Source organism: Triticum aestivum, chromosome 3A (genome assembly GCF_018294505.1).
Source record: "Triticum aestivum cultivar Chinese Spring chromosome 3A, IWGSC CS RefSeq v2.1, whole genome shotgun sequence".
Classification (NCBI taxonomy): Eukaryota; Viridiplantae; Streptophyta; class Magnoliopsida; order Poales; family Poaceae; genus Triticum; species Triticum aestivum.
In genome coordinates this window covers 426,080,497-426,089,065 of record NC_057800.1, presented here as the reverse complement: position 1 = coordinate 426,089,065, position 8,569 = coordinate 426,080,497, and the positions used below count along the sequence as shown (strand labels likewise).

Genomic DNA, 8,569 nt, shown 5'->3' with positions numbered 1-8,569 from the left:
TATTCCACCTAGATCGGATATGAACTGCTTCATCCAGACTCCTTCATGCGCCGCTTCTGAAGCAGCTATATACTCCGCTTCACACGTAGATCCCGCCATGACGCTCTGCTTGGAACTACACCAACTGACAGCTGCACCATTCAATATAAATATGTATCCGGTTTGTGACTTAGAGTCATCTGGATCAGTGTCGAAGCTAGCGTCGACATAACCCTTTACGATCAACTCTTCGTCACCTCCATTAACGAGAAACATATCCTTGGTCCTTTTTAGGTACTTCAGGATATTCTTGACTGCTGTCCAGTGATGCACTCCTGGATTACTTCCGTACCTCCCTGCCAAACTTATGGCAAGGCACACATCAGGTCTGGTACACAACATGGCATACATAATAGAACCTATGGCTCAGGCATAGGGAATGACTTTCATTTTCTATCTATCTTTTGCCGTGGTCGGACTTTGAGTCTGGCTCAATTTCACACCTTGCAACATAGGCAAGAACCCTTTCTTTGACTAGTTCATTTTGAACTTCTTGAGAACTTTGTCAAGGTATGTGCTTTGTGAAAGTCCTATTAAGTTTCTTGATCTATCTATACCTATACTAATTAGAGACTCCCTAAAAATTACCACATTAATTAGTAATTAAGAACTGTACATCTGGTGGGACCAAGTTATTACGGTGTAGATTAATTGGCATACAAAATACAAAAAAAAGTACGAACATGTAAAATTTACCCTCAAAGTTTGACACAAATTGCCCACAATGCCACGCGCAAGTGTAAAAGCCGGTTCGTTTAATTTTCAATCCGTGCAATCTCCCTCCCCTCTCAAGGCTATTCTTTATCCATCTAAAAAAGCCCTATTCTTTTCCCTAAAAAAGCCCTATTCTTTATCCATCACATTGAAGTGATTAAAAAAATACCCTAGCAGCAACCATTGTAGGCCTCCGCCGCCAGCCAACAATGGAGCGCCGGCCGCCGGCTCCCTGCTCTCCACCTCCCTAGAACGCCGGATCTCGCCACCATCCCAAACTCGCCGGCTCTCCCCACCCCAATGTCTCATCTCTCCAAGAGCTCCCCTCCAACCCAAAGTTCCTCGCGTAAGGCACAAAATGAAACCAGCATGCGGAGGCGAGGCATGCCGCCCCTCCTCCGACCAGCCAACCATGGTGTCGTGGTTCTTCGTGCCGCCCTCCTCCGACTAGCCAATCATAGCAGCATGGTTCGTTTGACTCGTGCAGGGGCTCTTCTCTCCCACCAGTCGGCGCCTCGACTTTGAATCCTACAACCGGCACCTCGACTTCAGCTCGCACCGACCAGCATCCTCCGTCGCCAGATCTTAACCACACCGAGTTCCTCGGCCATTGTCATGAACCTCTAAGCAGATAAGCCAACCTTCATGTGTATTTCCTGTTATATCTCCACACTCTATTCCTCTCGGTTCTGTTTTTCAGGAAGGTGGATTAGTGGCTGTTTCCAGTATGTGGATGGGATGGCAATGGCTCTTCCTTGGTTGAAGGATGCAATGCATCTCGCTAAATTCCAAGCTATATTATTTTGGGTCTACCTAGATACCCAAGCATGGAGATAAAGGCTACAAGTTGGGTGGAAAGCTAGGGAGATGATTCTCGGTAATACTCTTTACTTGGTATTTGATGACCACACTTTACTTGGTACAAGGTTCTTGATGATTTTAATAGTATGGCCTTGCTGTAGAAAGAAGTTTACATACATGCCTGGATGCGTTCGAGATGCATTGTAGTGTGTATTCATAGGTGGTCGTGGAGGGCGACTAAAAGAAGTCCATCATCGCATCAAGTTTTGGGAATTATGGGGATCAAAATCAGATCAAGATGCATCTGCCTGAATATAAAATATAAGGAAAAAAGGTACAATCCAAGTTCCATCTTTACAATTTGGGGAAAAAGAACTTATACAATTCCCACGTACTACTGCATTGACGAGTATCTCTTCCCATGGGTTATCTTTTCTCCGTGGAAACCAAATCTACCGTGATCTCTTTCTCTCAAGAAGTCCATGGATTTCTTTACCCAATGAAAACCAAATCTACCGTTGTTTCTTCTTCTCAAGAAGTCATTAATCTCCACTTCCTCTCAATTCACAATGGAAATAAATTCATTGTGTAAAATACAAGCCCTTACCGTCAAACTGATAATCACACAACACACAGTCGTGTGGGCTGCCCTAGGCCACCGTGTCGTCATTTGATCAAATTGAGGCTCACTAGACTTACTAAGCATTGCGACACCATCAACGGTATAGCTGACCGTCAAACACACAGATGCGTTGTCAAAGGCGAAGGGTGACCCAACTCTCAAGGGCACAAGCAGAACAAGAAGAAGCCATTGGAATAATCTGATCATTTTCAAGGGTTAATTGAGACCAGAAGAAGAAACATCTGTTTCTGGACATCAAGAAACATAGACGAAAAATTCAATGTGTGCCTATTGTTGTCCCTGATCTCTCTATCTTCTTCTCCGTCCCAGTGCCAGCCACTTTCAAAGTGAAAAGAACCATGTCTCTACAAAACAAACATATAAGGTGGACCTGCTGTAGTACCCGCACATGGAGTCGTCAACACCATCATCCAGCCTAATGTACTGCCTATTAAGTTCAGGTTCAAAGGAGTCACGCCAAAAAGACGAAGAGCGCTATGCAATGTGATTCTTGACTAATTTTTCTCTTTACCAATTGTATATGTTCATCTAATTCATGTTTTTAACAAAAAGAGGGGCCATGCAGATTGATTCTTTATATCGGCTCAAGTCTTATTACATAGAAATTGATCTTTCCTCTCAATCAATCAATCTAATGTGGTTGTTGGGCCTGCAGCAATATAAAGCGAAGGAGGAAAAAATAGTTCCGAAGGATATAGCTACACTACACAACATTGGGATCGTGGATGTTGATACCAATTGGATGTGCTTCCGTGTAGTCCCAAGTCAAGAAATTTCTCGCTGATGTGTCAGGCAAAGATTTTTTTTCCAAAAGGCAAAGATTCATAGCTAGCAGTTTATCAGCTGATGACTCTTGCTTTGTTGATTGTTGTGCTTAATCAATATCCTTACAGGTAACTGGCCAGTGTGATCCAATATGATGTTTGTTCAATGCATAACATAATTTGTCCATGTGCGTTGCCCCATGCTATATCCATTTTTTCTTTCTATGCTTGCACATGTCTGAAGTCCAGACCTAGAGTGCTGCTTTTCAATATGTTGGCTATGCATGCATGTAATATGTGTTGTACATCTATTTTAGTAGAGGATTCACTGTATACTTTTCACATGCCATTTCCAACCTCTTTGGAAGCATATATGTCAACCTGCTATATTACTATATTTATATATTTATTAATTTGGAACAATTTCTGGGTATACGAGGATGTACCAAGTCAGACAGAACTAATTCGTCAACCCAAGTTAGTTGCACAATCAGACCTGATTTCTAATAGACTTTAAGGCTTTAATAGACATTGAGACATTTTTCCTCTAATTAATGTAGAAGTATTTGCTCTTGCCGCAAAAAAGGTTACATTGCCCTAGATTATATGTGAAAATTTAGTTAGCTTATTTGTATATAAATTATCATGAATTAAACTATGTAATAATCTGAAAAGAAAATGCATAGAGACAAGTACAAAGTAATGTGGATTCAAACTGCCCTGGTTATATATTAAGATTATTACATCACCAAGATTACATGTAGTAATTCGAGATTCAATTAGCAGTTTGACCATTTAGTATTTCCTATTATGCGGGGTAGTAATTTTGGCATATGCTTGTATTATAATGCCTCCACATATTAAAAACCTATATTATATATTTGTTTTATTGCTACATTTTCCGTTCTTTTTTCAATTCTATATTCCGACCGAACCCAAATGAAAGTCATTGACATGATTCAAATCAACGAATATTATGATTTCCTTTCCATCGCAATTTTCTTTATTTAGTTTTCATTATTTAATTCTACAACCAAATATTTCACCTATAAAGTCTTCAATTCATTTTTCTCATTTCTTACACCATTATTGTGTGGTTTTGGGTGACAAGTGGGTGCACAATTGTGGTGAAGACAAACACCATCCCATGGGAATGCACGAATTCCCGACTAAGCTAGGTTTTGGACGGCGTGACGTGCTTCCAGTCAATTAATCATTTTATCTTCTAACCCACATGCAGGTAGGAGGTGAAAATATCTAGGAATTTATCACTGAGTTTGCCTTATCTCTTTTATTGCTTTATCTCTTTCTTGCTTAGATATTGCATGAAGTATGACAGACGCAGTTGTGGCACATTAATTTCACCATAAAAGCATATGCAACACAATATATGTATATGTGTTGTTAGTTTATTGTTTTTCCCTAGCAACTCGACATGTCTCATTCTTTTTCATCACCAATTACAGATTAATGACAGAAGAGAGTATGTCACATGAAATTCACTAGACCTGATTTCTAATAGACCTTCGCGCTTTAATAGATATTGGGGCATTTTTCCTCTAATCAATGTAGAAGTATTTCCTCATGCCGCAAACATAGGTTACACTGCCCTAGATTATATGTGAAAATTTTATGTCTAAATTACCAAAAAATTAAACTATGTTATAATAAGAAAAGAAAATGTATGGAGAACAAGTACTAAGTAATGTGGATTCAAGTTACCCCATTATTATTTAAGATTATTACATCACCAAGATTTCATGTAGTAATTTAAGATTTAATTAGCAATTTGGCCGTTTAGTGTTTCCATTATTTTGTGGGGTAGTAATTTTCACATATTCTTATACTATAATCTCTACATATTTTAAAATCCTATATTATATATATGTTTTACTGCTACCTTTTCTCTTCTTTTTCGAATTCTAAATTCTGATCGAACCCAAATGAAAATCATTGACATGATTAAAGATAGTGAATATTGTGGTTTCCCTTCCTCGGCTATTTTTTCTGCTCAGTACTCATTGTTTAATTCTACAACCGAATGTTTTCACTATAAATTCTTCAATTCCTATTTCTCATTTCTTACACTATTGTTCTGTGGTATTACGTGACAAGAAGTTGCACATATTGTAGCAAACACAAACACCAGCCCACGGAAATGCACGGGTTCACGACTAAGCTAGGTTTGGACAATGTTACGTCCTTCCAATCAATTAATCATTTTCTTTTCTAAGCGCATACAGGTAGGAGGTGAAAATATCTACCAATTTATCACCGTATCTCTTTTCTTGCTTATACTCCCTGTGTTCCTAAATACAAGTCTTAGAGATTCCACTATAGACTACATACGGAGCAAAATGAGTGAACATATACTTTAAAAGGCGTCTATATACATCCGAATGTAGTCTCTATAGTAGAATCTCTAAAAAGACTTATATTTAGGAAAGGAGGAAGTATATCACATGAAATATGCGGGATGCAGTTGTGGCACATTAGTTTCACCATAAAATTTCAAATTAAGGCCTCCATGGAGCTTGACCTCTATTAGGAATTACCTATGCATGTTGTTATTTTAATTTTAGTCTTTTTCCCTAGCAATTCGACATGTCTCATTCTTTTCATCACCAATTACAGATAAATGACAAAAGAGAGAATGTCACATGAAAATCACTAGAAAAGGTTATTTTGGGCATAGCTAATTAATTAGATGGGCATCAGGGCATGTGAATCCAGATTAGATGGATGTTCAATTGCTACATCACTTCTATCATTGTATGCTTACTATCCTAACGTCATGACTGGAGATGGAAGGTTTGTGGGGGAGATGTCCCATGACAGCACAATCCAGTGCATAATTGCTTTAGCAGCCGGAAAAAGAGTCAAGATGCAGCGATGCAACGTCAAGTGAGCAATGGCATGGCATGAGCAATTGCGGGGACAAATGCGAGCGCCACTGTTGTCCCACTGTGAACACGTTATTCTGATATGTATGATCAAGGCATTGTTCGATAAGGAAACCCATTTTCTTCTGAACTAATCCACGTGGCAACTGCCATGGTTCATCTAATATAATTTTGAAAGCAATCTGATATGACCTCAAGTGTGCGTTTGGATTTGTTTTTTGTGTGAATCGACTTCAAGTGTGTAGCTTTGGTAAGATAATCCTTTTCGTGCATGTCCAGCATACATATAGCCAATTAGTAAAATTTTAGTATTAATTTATCTGTTTGAGTGTTAACAACATTCTTTCTGCGGAAATCACCAAAGAACAATATGAATTTATCCTTCTGGGTGATAATAATGTTGTATGCTGCAGAAACACAAAATATATCTATCCCAAAGCATGATCTAATAAAAAGATAGCGGGCAGTACGATAAAAGAATATGCACTCTTACTCTGGTTATAAAACGGGGTAGTTTTACCATATTTACACGTGTAGAAAAATCATCTCCACCCATCAGGATATGTAGCAACACTGTTTATCGAAGTTTTCCTCAATATACAAATGTACAAAGTTTCATTAAATGGCAGGAATAAACATGTCCCTTGATGTACATTGGTTACATATTGTCTTATGTAAAACGGAAGTCTCACTCCAATCTTGAGCAAAAGTTGGAGTTGTTTCCAAATGATGGCATGGTTAGATACTAAGACATGTTCTCAAAATATAATGTGGTTGCATTTCTTTGTTTGGACCGATCAAAATATAACAATTAGCATCCTAGCCCGTGCAAAGCACGGGTTAACGACTGGTCCCTATAGATCTTGATGCCTAATATATAAGCAGCTTAACCGAGGTCTTTCATTGAAAAATTCTTATTCAAGTATCCTTTTGTGCTATCCAGAAATTCTATATCATTTCCAATCAGTAATAGGTCATCTACATATAACACTAGAAATGCTACTGAACTCCCACTCACTTTCTTGTAAATACGGTCCGTAAGTCTATATAAAACCATATGCTTTGATCACATCATCAAAGCTTTTATTCCAACTCCGAGATGCTTACACTAGTCCATAAATGGATCACTGGAGCTCGCACACTTTTTTTAGCTTCTTTAGGATCGACAAAACCTTTTGGTTGCATTATATACAACTCTTCTTTAAGAAACCCGTTAAGGAATGCATTTTTGATATCCATTTGCTAGATTTCATAATCATAAAATGCGGCAACTGCTAACATGATCCAGATAGACTTAAGCATCGCTACGGGTGAGAAAGTCTCATCGTAGTCAACCCCTTGAACTTGTTAAAAACCTTTTGCGACAAGTCAAGCTTTGTAGACAGTGATATTACCATCAACGTTTGTTTTCTTCTTGAAGATCCATTTATTCTCAATGGCTTTCCGATCATCGGGCAAGTCCACCAAAGTCTACACTTTGTTCTCATACATGGATCCTATCTCAGGATTCATGGCCTCAAGCCATTTGGTGGAATCTGGGCTCACTATAGCTTCTTCATAGTTTGGAGGTTCGCCATTGTCTAACAACATGACTTCCAGGACAGATTACCATACCACTCTGGTGTGGTACGTGTTCTTGTCGACCTACGAGGCTTAGTAGTAACTTGATCTGAAGTTTCATGATCATTATCATTAGCTTCTTCTCTAGTTAGTGTAGGCATCATTGAAACGGTTTTCTCTGATGTGCCACTTTCCAATTCGAGAGAAGGTATAACTACCTCATCAAGTTCTACTTTCCTCCCATTTACTTCTTTTGAGAGAAACTCCTTCTCTAGAAATGACCCATTCTTAGCAACATAGATCTTGCCTTCAGATTTGTGGTAGAAGGTATATGTATACCCAATAGTTTCTTTAGGGTATCCTATGAAGACGCACTTCTCCACTTTGGGTTCGAGCTTATCAGGTTGAAGCCTTCTGACATAAGCATCGCATCCCCAAACTTTAAGAAACGACAGCTTAGGTTTCTTGCCAAACCATAGTTCATACGGTGTCATCTCAATGGATTTAGATGGTGCCCTATTTAACATGAATGCGGCTGTCTCCAATGCATAATCGCAAAACGATAAAGGCAAATCGGTAAGAGACATCATAGAACGCACACTGGTACCGTCAGGCGCTATACAAATGGTTTTTAACCCCTTTCCGCGACGGCATTTGGAACCGTCGCCAAGTGAGTGTGGGCGATAGGGGGGGTCCTTCCCACACGACCAGAAACTGTCGGGGATGGGCGAGCGGCTACTAGCAATCGCCATAGAATAAACCTATGAGAAGCCGCCCCAGTCCCACATGTTACATCTCGATGTTACGTTTCTGATAAGATAGACATCGCAAGCGATTACACCGCTATAGTCGTGAGAAAAAGGTGGACATCAACATTTAATCTACCGATATGTTTGTGATAGGTACGTTATCGCACATGGTTCAATAATGTAAAATGTGTGCGGTGCCTCTACTAACGCCAACATGTCCATTTTCCTAACCATGTGCGTTTGGTATTTCTATCACACATTCACACTGGTTTCAAATGTTTGTGATAACCCACAAGTATAGGGGATTGCAACAGTTTTCGAGGGTAGAGTATTCAACCCAAATTTATAGATTCGACACAAGGGGAGCCAAAGAATATTTGCAAGTATTAGCAACTG

The 8,569-nt window shown here is 39.2% G+C and overlaps 1 long non-coding RNA gene across 2 annotated transcripts; it reads left to right on the top strand.

The window, feature by feature from the left end:
- Nucleotides 1-890: 890 nt before the first annotated feature.
- Nucleotides 891-6,049, top strand: LOC123061492 (uncharacterized). Of its 2 annotated transcripts, none has more exons than XR_006429091.1 (4): nt 891-1,630; nt 1,716-1,888; nt 2,853-3,090; nt 4,073-6,049. It is a non-coding gene; the product is annotated as an uncharacterized lncRNA (long non-coding RNA). The 2 variants fall into 2 exon arrangements; XR_006429090.1 differs by having other exon boundaries at nt 2,853-4,201; nt 5,596-6,049.
- The last annotated feature ends 2,520 nt before the right edge of the window (nt 6,050-8,569 follow it).